The following is a 12,831-nucleotide window of genomic DNA, read 5'->3' as shown; positions in this document are numbered from 1 at the left end:
GGTAATTTCTTTTGGGGCATGATTTCGTTAACGTTTCCTGGGAATTAATCTCCATTTTATAACATCAAATCACTTTTTAAGATTCTTAATCAATCATTAGTATGAATAATCAGTTTTGTTAGGTGAGGTCGTAGCCCTACAATAAACTATAGCTGCTTAAATTGACTAGTTTAAAAGCATGTTGCTAAAACTTTAGTAGCTCCTGTCAAAAAAAAAAAAAAAAAAAACACTTTAGTAGCTCGCAATTAAATTCAAATGCCATGTGAAACTCAATTAAGACGAGTTTTAATTATACGGCATGGGGAAAAGTTGGTTACTAAGATATTAACAATTAAAATTTACTCTTTCAACTTATTTAGTACGAGTATGAATAAGATTTGATTATTTTATCTTATTTTATTTGGAAAAATTGGTGAAAATAATCCCAACTTTAAGGCATTTACTTTTAATAATCCCAACTTTAGATTATTATTGAATAATCCCAACTTTAGGGGGTATTCGCTTTTATTGATCCTATAGGGTACCCTGTAACCTGATAAAAGTGTCACTTAAGTTTAAATTTTACATCGATTTTAATAAATATCAAAATTACAATTATAAATATATGCTTTAAAATTTTTCATTAATTACTATTAGTTTGTTTTATTTGCGAGTTATAAACACTTTAAACTAATAACCATCTAGTTTTTTTATATGAAAATCTGCAAAAAAAAAAAAAAAAAAAAAAAAAATTTTACTAAACAGGGTACTCAAAATCGAAACCGGAACCTGTAGGCTCTGATTCTGGTTCGCAATTTCCAGGAACCTGTCTAACAGGTTTCGATTCCGGTCCCCAATTTTGAGGAACTTGTTGCAACAATTTTCTGTTTCGGTTCCGGGAATTTTAATAGGGTACCCTGTTATGCTTACCCCTATTTGACGGGGAATAGCCATTAGCCACTTAGCCAGCCTCATACTTTTTTATTTTATTTTTATTTATTTATTTATTTTTTTTATTTTTGGGCTTTTTTCTTGCAAGGGTCTCAAGCCCAAACATAATTGGGTCATTATAGCCCGTATTAAAAGCACAACAAAAGCCCAAAAGTAGTGCCTCTTGAGAGCTAAGCAAAACCTTGTCCATAAAAACTACGTACTGTATTGTATTGTATCAAACTATCAACAATTCAACACACACAAAAAAGGAACAAACCTGATGCTCAAAAAATAAGATTTATGTAAAATGTAAACAATTCAACAATGACAATGATAAAAGCCAAGGATTAGACGTGGAAAACAACTCCATTGTTGAAAGAAAGAAAATGGGCCGATTTTTTTAGGTAAAGCCCAATTCAACCCATGATTACCGAGACATACAATTGATAGTAGTCTTTAATCTTTACAAATCATACAAAGAAAGTAACATACGTCGTATTATATATAAACACCAAAAAGTATACTTTCTCCGTTTTCTTTTACTTGCAACACAGCTTTGTGACACGTGTTTTGAGGTCGGATTTATGTAATGAAAACGGACAAATTTTGCATTATAATTTTTACAAATAACACTTAACCCTATTCTAATTTTCGGGTAAAAATTATATTGATAAAATCGCTCGTTTACCCTCACTAATTATCTCCTAAAACTGCGTGCTTAAAAGGTGTGTTGCAAGTAAAAGAAAACGGAGGAAGTATATATTAAGACCTTATTTGGTTGCAATTTAATGATGGGAAAATATAAATTCACGAGAAGTATATTTATTCTTGGGTAGTTTTATGATAAACATTTAAAAGTAAAAATGTGAAAAAGGGAAATTCCTTGAAAAATTGATATTCCTACCGAGCATGAAAATTAACTTACCCCCACCCTGCCTTGGTCAACCAAACTTTCCACATAATTTTTTGTATGCAATTACATTCTTATACACTTAGAGTCTGTTCATATTTACTGAACTGAGCTGAACTGAACTGAACTGAACTGAACTGATTGGAGCTGAACTGAACTGAACTGAACTGATTAGAGCTGAACTGAACTGAATTGAGCTGAAATGAATATTTTATGTGAGAGGGAAATTAAGAGTTGAACTGAACTGAACTGATTGGAGCTGAACTGAACTGAACTGAAATTAAGTAAATGTGAACAGACCCTTATTCAACCTAACCTCCTTTCATAATGATAATAACAAGTAGACAATAAATGAGTTTTAATTGGCCAAATTTTTTTAATTAGCTACACAAACAAATCTGCTTTATTTCTTTAAAACAATTTCAAAATATTTTATTTTTTTGAAGCAAATCAATTTATTAATAAAAAGCCATCCAGCACCTACAAATGAAATCTAAATTAACAAATACATAAAATTGAATCAAACTAGGGTTTCCTTCATCAAAGCTACGATCGTTGAAAGATCTTGCACTGCGGTACATCCCTCGCACACATCGCTGGAATATACAGCCTTTTCGGAGAGACAGTCTAACAATTTGTTGTAGGCGTAAGGATGATTTTCATCTGATTCACTTGAACGCATTCGAAAACTTGACAACCGCTGCAATCCCGAACAAATTTTTATCAACAAACTGACAATAGGGCAAAAGATGATTACTTTTTGATAAACCCTAACACACAAACAAACCCTAAACGTAAACAAAGAACTAAACTAACAAAAACTAACGACTCCACCATAGGGAGACGGACGAATATCTACACTACTAGTGTAGATTTATTGAAACCTAAATAGCAAAACTAAAGAAAATTAAGGGAAAAGGGAATTAGACTATTTCCGGCCTAAACGACCAAGATTTTGGAGAAACCCTAGAAGAGAGAAGGAAAGAATAGGAGAGGAGAGGAGAAGCGAGAGAGCCTTTATTTCAAAATAAATTGTACATTATCATAAGTAAACCTTTTGAATATATCTTGCAAGTCGATTTCAACACCACGCTTAGAGACATTGTCGAGCAATAATGGAATGAGTCACCTATCCGTCTCTTCCCAAATTATCGCCATAAAATTTGAATTGAATTTGGGATGGCCGAAGAAAGAATGAGCCAATCTTCGATGGTACTGCCACAAACTAGAATCCGAGTTAAAGATCCCATCTCCAAGAAATTCTACAATTTCTTTAAATTTAGGGCCTTTGATATAATTTCCGAAGCTCTTGCTAAACACATGGTGAACGTTGGAAGGATCAACGCTAGTAATGAAGTTCATGTTGGAGAACCAAGGGCCCATAATAATGAAGTTTTTCTCCAATTTTGAGGATCACACTACATGAGAATGAGAAATTTGAGTGAGAAAGAAAGAAATGGCGGGAAAAGGTGGTTAATGGGCCCCACATGGCGTCAAACACTACAAGAAAACACGCCATTTCCGATGGAATCATTCCGATGGCCACCTAAAACCGTCGGAAAATACATATTTTCCGATGGTTTTATAAGCCATCGGAAATTTTCGATGGTTTAATAATTTTTCCGATGGATCAAGCCATCGGAAATTTCCAACGACCCTAATAAGCATCGAAAAGTGTATTTCCTATGGCTTTAGCCATCGGAAATTTCCGATGGTTTTAAAAACCGTCAGAAAATATATGATTTCCTATGGCCATAGGAAATTTCCGATGGTTTAAAAGCCATAGGAAATTTCCGATGGTCAAAAACCGTCGGAAAATAGATAATTTCCGATGGTTTTTAAAACCATACTCCCTCTGTATTCTATTACTTGCTCCATTTCTCTATGCAGAGAATTTTAGGAAAAACAGTAGAAAGTAAAGATGGGCATCGTACTGTGCCGTGCCGGGGTGGGGCTTGTTTTGCACGGCACGACACGGCACGGCCCACCCACGTGCCGGGCTGTGTAATATATGTATATATATATATATGTGTGTGTGTGTGTGTGTATATATTATAAAAATAACGTGTTGGCAGGCCGTGTCGGCGTGCCGATGATCGTGCCCGTGCCGTAAACACAACGACACGGCCCACGTCCCACAAGTGGGCCACCGTGCCGTGCCGGACCCGTGCTACTCGCGTGCCGGCACGGTCCATGCCCACCTTTAGTAGAAAGTAACAAAATATGAATAAAGTGGGGTTGGTGCCTTGATGGAAAAATAAAGTATGATAGTTGGAAGGAGAGAGAATCTAGAAATATTAAAGTATGATAGTTGGGGGTACACTAGGAGTGAAAAAGTTAGTAAAATATTATGAAAGATTTTCATAAATGAAATGGAGCAAGTAATAAAATACGGCCGCAAAAGAAAAGTGGATCAAGTAATAAAATATAGAGAGAGTTGTAGATATCGCTTGTTTGGCAATTGACTGTTGGTAGGCTGGCTGCTAGCTATTTCCCTTGATTAGCTGGTTTGAACAACTACTTGTGTTGGCTTTATATGTTGGTTGTTTTATCGGCTCTTAAATAGATATGTTTAATAAAGTTAGCTGTTAGCCTGTTAGGATATAAATGTAAGTGTAAGTATAATGGCTAACAACCAATACAAAAAAAAAGCTGGTCTTTCTAGCTTTTAGCCGAATGTCCTGGCTAGCTTTTTAGGCAACAAAAATACCAAATAATTAACTTAAACATATATTGGCTAATTGACCACATAAAAAGCCAAAAACCATAATTAAAGCCAATTGCCAAACAAGCCCATACTGTAAATTGTAGTGTTGGGTGTTACCTATGAAACTAAAGAAGTTCATTCTTATACACTCATACAACCTCTGTTTCATATTAATGCTAACATATACGCTAAAAATAAGTTTTAATTGGATATAAACTATTAGCTACACTTTAAATTTTATTTATTTCTGTAACACATTTGTTACCACCAAAAAAAAAAAAAAAAAAATCACTCTCATTTTAATCATAGAAGCAATGCAAATTCACAATACAATGAACAATTACATCAAATTCATTGTATGCGACTTGTCAAGAAAAAAAATATTCATTGTATATATGCGACATCTTCAACAATCACGCACTTGATCACTATTAACATCGAACAATTTTAGCCTTAAAACCATGCTTCATTTAAAGTTTAAGGGAGACATTAGGAACAACTTGATGTCCTTGGACAGCTTCTATATCATACCTTTGAATTATGGCAGCTGCTACAATCTTTATTTGGGTTAAAGCCATGTCCTTTCCTTGACAAATCCTCGGCCCTGCCCCAAAAACCGAAAACTTGTATGAAGGCTCGAACTTAATGTTTCCTCGTTCCGTTATCCATCTCTCGGGCTTAAACTCGTTACAATCATCTCCCCAAATTGATTTCATCCTTCCTTGTGCATACATGTTGAAGATGATTTGCATATTCGGTTTCATTTGATGACCACTAGGAAGTATGTCCGATTCATCCGAATTCTTGTGGTTGAATGGTACAGATGGATATAATCTTAATGTTTCACATACTGCACCACGAAGATACACTAGCTCATTTTTGTGCTTAGTAAACTTCCTTACAAAATCGTCGTTATTATTATTATTATCACGTCTTTTTCTACCATTATAGCATTTAATTCCTCTCTAATCTTATTAGTAACAAGGGGGTTCTTGGTAAGAAGGTAAAATAACCAAGATAAAGCAACACTAGTTGTATCACCTCCTGCTATGAAAAAATTTAAAAACGCATCCTTTAAAAACTCATCACCATTGCTAGTATTTATTGGAGTTGTGTGATATTCTACCTCATTCAAATAAATTGTCAATAAGTCGTCGAATATTACCTCACTTTCTTCTTTAGGAACACTTAGTTTTCTTTTTGCTCTCTTCATAGCTATCATCTTGTTAGTGAAATCGTAAATAATCTGGCAATCTTTTTGGTATTTCTCTTCTCCTACACCCAACCATCTTATAAATTTCCACATAGATGTTGGCATAGCATGACGCCGAAAAATCACCTGTTCTACATCATTCACGGCTTGCAAGAGTGGAATAGGTGCCAAATCGAGTGTGAGAAATTTAGGGTCATAGTCCAAGAGAATGTGACATACATTATCATAACCAAACCTTTTAAACACATCATGCAAATCGATTTCAACACCATGCTTAGAGACATGATCGAGCAATGGGATGAGTCTACTCTCTATCTCTTCCCAAATTTTCATAATAAAAATTGAATTGAATTTGGGATGGCCGAAGAAAGAATGAGCCAATCTTCGATGATACTGCCACAAACTAGAATCTGAGTTAAAGATCCCATCTCCAAGATATTCGAAAATTTCGTTAAATTTAGGACCTTTGACATAATTTCCGAAGCTCTTGCTAAGCACATGGTGAAAGTTGGAAGGATCAACGGTAATTATAAAGTTCATGTTGCTGAACCAAGGGCCCTTAAATAGAAACTTTAGCTCAGATGATTTCTCCATAATTTCAATTAAAAATTCATTGATTCTGTGAAAATTTTGGAAGAGTGCAGGAAGCATCCCAACAAGAGGCCAATTAGTTGGGATACCATTTTTGTTGCGGAAGAAGTGGCAAAAAATAAACAACGAGATGAGCAAAGTAAAGATAACCAAGTATGTCATTGTTTGCTAAGAAATTAAAGTTCTTTGTAAGGTTTGGTGGGAGAGTTTAATGGGCTTATGGTTCATCATTATGTGAAAGAGTTCTTTATATAGAAAAATACAGAAAAGTTTCTACTACCTCCTTTACACATTATTTGCAACGATTTGACATAAGATAGAGAGGAAAAATGTCTAATCGTTGCAAATAATGTGTAACAGAGGTAGTATATGCTACTTCCTCGCTCTCTCCGTCCCTTTTAAAAATCAACAACTTTTATATGTGGCTGGCCACACCGTGTGGCCAACTAGCATGGAAGTTACTTTATTAATGTTATAAAGGTTACTTAATTAGTGTTATATGGGTTATTTCACCAGTGTTATAGAGGTTACTCAGTTAGCGTTATAGGAATTACTTTGTTTTTTTACAAGCGACCACATGATATGGCTGACCGCACACAAAACGCACCATTTAGTATACTTAAACGTGTTGTTTGGGAAGATTACTCATCAACATATTGTAATGGTAATATTTTTTTCGATCTAATGCGGATGAAAACTCAAGTGACATACTCTCCTTGGCGTTTAGATAAAAAAAAAAGAAAAAATACTAAAAAAAGAAAAAAAAAACTTTTTCTTTCCAATGCATAATAATAATTGACATGTTTGATTTTTAGGAAGACTATTCAATGGCTACAATAAAATTGTAGCTATTGTAATTAGTTCTAATCTTGACCCTTTATTTTTAATGTTCAATCTTGTCCATTCATCGATTGACTTAAATTTTTAATAAGAAATGGAGGACAAAAAAAAAAAAAAAAAAAAAACATTTATACAGTTTCTGAAACAAAAAACTGAACTTTGCCGTCATTAAACTGAACTTTGCCGTCATTAACTGAACTTACAATTTCTAAGTTTCAAGAAATCTCCCATCTCCATTAAAAAATCAACATTTGATTATACTAGTTTATTAACAATAAACCCAATCTACGGCATTATATACGAAGTATATTACAAGGTCCATAGATTTTGCATCAAATTTGTCAAACAATGAATCATCCTCCATAAAAGAAAACCAGAAAAATCGAGGATTAAGGAAGATGATGAAAAATTGTGAGATTTATCTCTAATTTTCAAGAAAACAATCAATTGGCATTAAAGATAAAAAATATTAATCATCAATAAGATAAATTAGAAATTTCATCCTTAGACCAAATTTTAATAATCCAACCTTTGCGTATTCTTATTTTATTAATCCGACCTTTTGATTATTGTACAATAATCCAAGCTTTGGGGGGTGTCTTAGATTATCAGGCCAAGCAGGTCACTTAACCTTAAAATGCAGGTCACCTTCCACGTGTCAGATTGTCATTTGTCCAATAACTATTTTTTTTTTTAAAAAATAAATTTTTAAAAAAGAAAAATTCCCCCTTTTCCACCTTCCCCTTCTTCTTCCCTTCAAACCACCATGACAGCACTACCACCACAGCTTCCCCTCCAAAAATCAACCACCACCACTCCCTCCCCTCCATAATCCGATCACCTGTCACCACCACTCCTTCCCCTGCAAAATCCGACCACCACCACGAACGACACCAACTATCCCGGCCCCTGCAAAATCCGACCACCGACAGTCGGTCCTTCCAATTGCCGAGCACCCCACTTCCTTCCTCCTCCATAATTTCCGGCAGCCCATCCTTCCTTCTTACTTCCTTTCTCTTTCCTTCCTTTCTATTTACTTTCACTCTCCATTAATTTTGATCCCCTCGACCCAGCCACCCACGACTGACCACACACCGCCAACCTCCGTTTATCGTCCTCAATTTCTCTCTTCATTCCCAATTTCCGGTTGCCGCCTACGTATCCACTCTCGACACTGCAATATCAACTCGCCCCCTCAAATAACAGAACCCCTTTTTCGATTTCTAGGTTTTCGGTGTTTTAGGGAATTGGGTGGACTTCGAAGGTAGTCGGAAACTGGACAAGGGAGAAGGAGGGGCAGCAGCTGCGCTTGGGGTGAGGGGAGGGGGAGGGTCGGCAAGGGAGTAGGGGTGGTCGGAATCTGGAATAGAGAGTGCCAGAGTGGGAGGGCAGCAGAGGGTGGTCCGGGAAGGTGGGTGGCTGGGTATTACTTTTTTTTTTAATTATTTTTTTTGTCAAAAAAAATTAAAATGAAAAAAAAAAAATATTACCTGAGAAACAGGTAGCAGGTCACTTTGGCCTGATAATCTAAGATACCCCCCAAAGCTTGGATTATTGTGGAATAATCAAAAGGTGGGATTAATAAAACAAGACTACGCAAAGGTTGGATTATTAGAATCAAATTTTCCTAATAAAAAAGCTGAATTATTTTTATCTATTTTTTTTTTTTTGATAAGATGTATTTTAAAGTAACTAAATGGATGGATATGATGAATTTAATTAATTGGAGGGTTGTGATTCACTCAGTTACAATGGCCACAATTTTATTGTAGCCATTTGAAAACTGTCCTTGATTTTTATCTTTTCACTATTTATATTCTAACTTTGACCATAATTTTTAGTAAAAGGATTATTTACATATTTTATCATGATATTAATATAAAGTTTTATTTTATAATATGTATCAACTTATTTTTAAATTTTTTTTTTTTACAAATATTCAATTATCAAAATCTATGGGTCAAGTTAGTGATTTGCTTCCTGTCAAAAAAAAAAAAAAAAAAAAGTAAATTGCTTGAAATATGTGTTAATTTTGAATGTATCAATTATTATGGGTCAGAGGTGGAACACATAATTTTGTTCCCAGCATTATTATAGAAAGAGATCAATTGGTTTAGGAACATCGAACCCCAAAATCCTAAATCTTCTAGAATTGCATCAATCCACATTATTTCACTAGTGATCGGTTTGTGGCATGCATCTATATTCTGCTTCAGTTTCTCACTGATTTGTTTATCTAGTGACGCTTTAGTAAATAAGAGTATTGGTTTGATGGTTTCACACCACAATATAAAAACTACAGGTTACTCGTATTATTTTGGCTCTGTGTACAGCTTGCAAAGGCGGATGTATATTTACCGTTGGAGTGATAATTTTAGTAATGCAAATCGGAGAGAGCCGAGCTACCTAGGAAGTATATGTGACGTTCGCAGTTCGAGCTGCACTCGCAGCCATTCGTGGCAGTCGCAAGCGACGAATGTGCGATGCCACAGCCCGATTGCTCACCCGTGTTTGCATGTGGGTATTTCGGGGCAATTGTTTTGTGTGTTTTTTGAGCTTCTTTTTCGATATCTATGGTTGCCTGGTTGGTATATTTCGCTTCTAATATAGTGGGTCCCAAACTATGACACAACCAAAGGAAGTTTCATGATAATTGTTCTAAGGAAGTTCTTAATTCTCTAATGGTTGATCTTAATTACAATAGCTATTTTCCAACATTTACAGTGTCTAAGGAAATCAAACTTTTTTTCCCTTTCATTTCGATGTATTTTTCGGATTTGCTTGGAGATGTGAGGATCTACTTTACCCAATAGGCAATATATTTTTATTTGATATCAACTGATGAATTCTTTTTAACATGCACTACCATTTGATATCTCTTGCGTTTTATTTATTTAATGTTGGGTTTTAATTAGGTTTTTTTAGGTTTTTTTTTTTTTTTTTTTTTTTTTTTTTTTTTGGGTGTTGGAATCAATGTCAACGATGAAATTTATATCTAATACCTGATTACTTCCGATTATTTTTCAATAAGTAAACCTAGGCCAGCATAACATTATGTTGTCAGGAATTATTCAATGTGCGACTCATCTGTATGCATGTTGTGTGTATGAGTAGAGGAGTCAAAAAATGACCCAATCTGCCCAATTCGAAATCTACTCAAAATAAACCAAATTCAAATTTCAACTTGTATAAATACAATAATTTAACATGACTCAAATTTAAAATAAACCCAACCCCACTTTATTGAACCTGTTTCTCAGTCCTCACGATTTTTTTAACCCCCACTTAGTACGATCTAAACTCCAGACCTTTAAAATTTGAGGTAGGAAAATTACCATGCGGTCCATGCCAATAGTTTATTGGTAATGCATGAGGATATGAGCTCTCACAAAAACAGTGTCCCAAATACTGGCTGTACACCAATAATGCTGATGCTGACAAATAAAGCATGAAATACGCAATTAGCCAATGACCACCAAATGTTTTTTAAAATAGGGATCCAACAAAAATGGGTTGTGATCTTAAATGCCTTGTTGAACTTAAAAAATAAGAAAGAGATATTCCTTGTCAAAAAAAAAAAAAAAAAATGTTCGGAGTATTAATAAATCAGAGCAAAACTATTACCCCACACAAAACTGAGGAAGTCCCAGTTAATCAATTTGATGAACAAAATTTGTTTATCAAATGGCAAAATGGTAAATAAAATAACATAAATGTCCAGTCATCATGGCATTTTCGTAGATATATCAACAATAGTGAGACCCATATTTAATAAAAAGTTGTTGATATATTTATAATTTTGTCATTTGATAAACAAATTTTGTTTATCATATTGATAAACTGGTATTTTCTGCACAAAACTTGATTAATTACTTCCTCCGATTTGATCTTTTTGATCTTTATTGTTTATGTCTTACAAAAGATATATTTTAATTAGACGAGGGGAAAATTGGAGGAATAATTAGGTTTTTTGTTACTCTATCTCTAAACGCAAGGTAAGACCCTATTCTCTACACCTTAAAAGAATAATATTAAGTAAAAATAATTTCAGTTCAGTAAAAATAAGTTCAGTTCAGTAAAATTAAGTTCAATTCAATAAAAATAATTTTAGTTTAGTAAAATAAAGTTCAGTTCAGTAAAATTCAGTTTTCTTGAAGAAGAATTATAATAGAAAATCAGTAGAAATAATTTCAGTTCAGCAAAAATAATTTTAGTTCAGTAAAAATAATTTAAGTTCTGCAAATATAATTTTGTTTTAGTAAAAATAATTTCAGTTCAGCAAAAATAAGGTCGGGGCATAACATTTTATTTCTCTTAAGAAAGATGTGTAGGATTTTCAACAGAACGAAAAAAAAAGGAATAGAAAGATTAAAGTATTACTTGTCTCTACTTTGGCTAAAATTTGTTTGCGAAATTGTATTATTAAATTTTTTATCAATATAATGTATTATCGAGTTTGCAGTATTTCATACTTATCCATAAATAAGGTCAAGAGATCTAATCTAACCTTTATTTGTTTATTCTTTTGGCTTAGATGTTTCTTTCTTCTCTTTCTATTTATGCACTTGTAAAAAAATTGAAGTTTTCGCCAACTCTTAGTTGGAGTTTCAGGTTGCAATCTTAAGATTACAAAGTTGAATCCCTGCCAGTCGTGCTACACATGCTTAGGTTGAGGATCTTTTACCCTTTTCTTCTCTCTTTAAAGTGATCTTTAAACTAAAATTGTCATTTTGTCAAGGGCTTTCCACGCTAGCTTATACTTCTTTGTTCTCTCCTCCTAACTATTTATTAATCGTATGAAATTATCAATCATGCTCATTCGATGTCGGTAATGGTGGATAATAGTATTGTCATTTTCTATTAAATATGCATGAGATCTTAATTGTGATAATTGAAAATGATCACCAAATTTTGTTAAAATTAAATATATGTAGATAATAACACCAAGTCGCACTACAATCCACCATATACTTTGTGCTCCAATCTTTAGTCAATTCGTGTTGCAAATTTATTTTCGACAAGCATCCCGTTAATAATAATCTTCATTGCCCACATAAATAAAGTATTGTTGGCTTGTTGCTAACTATATTTGGTACCCTAGCTACTTGAATTGCATACTTTAATAAGCTATCAATTTATAAGTACTCTTGAGGACATAGGAGATGGAGCGATGGTTAAGTGGTTGGGGTTCATCCCCCCATTCCTGTAATAGGGTGTGGAGAACCCCCCATATCTTACTGTTAAAAAAAGGAAAATTTGACAATTACCACCTTCTGTTATTGTAACACCCCAATAATTCTCTCTTTAAACCTGTGAGGACCCTGAATAATATTCAAGAGAATTACTGGCGTGCTACCGCCACGTGTTCAAACGTTAAGGCTTTATCAGAAAATAGCAGCGGAAAAACTAAATCAGTTATAAATAAGTTTCAAAACCAACGAATGAAACCAAATTAAGTTATACAACTTGGAACCATTAAGGCCCTTATTCAAAACCCAATAAAAGTAGTAAGTGATTAAATTCAGTGTTCAAATAAATTCAAACCCAAAAGAAATAGTGTCGAATAAAATCGAATTAAAATATATTGAAACTTGCAAAAGAAATAAAATGCAAACAACCAACTCTCTACTCAAGATCCCACAACCCTGATGAATGCTG

The 12,831-nt window shown here is 33.9% G+C and overlaps 1 pseudogene; it reads right to left on the bottom strand.

Annotated features, from left to right (window-relative positions):
• Positions 1 to 4,999: 4,999 nt before the first annotated feature.
• On the bottom strand, positions 5,000 to 6,495 carry LOC145616756 (alkane hydroxylase MAH1 pseudogene; annotated as a pseudogene).
• Positions 6,496 to 12,831: the final 6,336 nt, after the last annotated feature.

Source organism: Chenopodium album, chromosome 26 (assembly GCF_948465745.1).
Source record: "Chenopodium album chromosome 26, dcCheAlbu1.1, whole genome shotgun sequence".
NCBI lineage: Eukaryota > Viridiplantae > Streptophyta > Magnoliopsida > Caryophyllales > Amaranthaceae > Chenopodium > Chenopodium album.
Note: the sequence above shows the minus strand (reverse complement) of the source record. Positions and strands in the feature narration are given on the sequence as shown.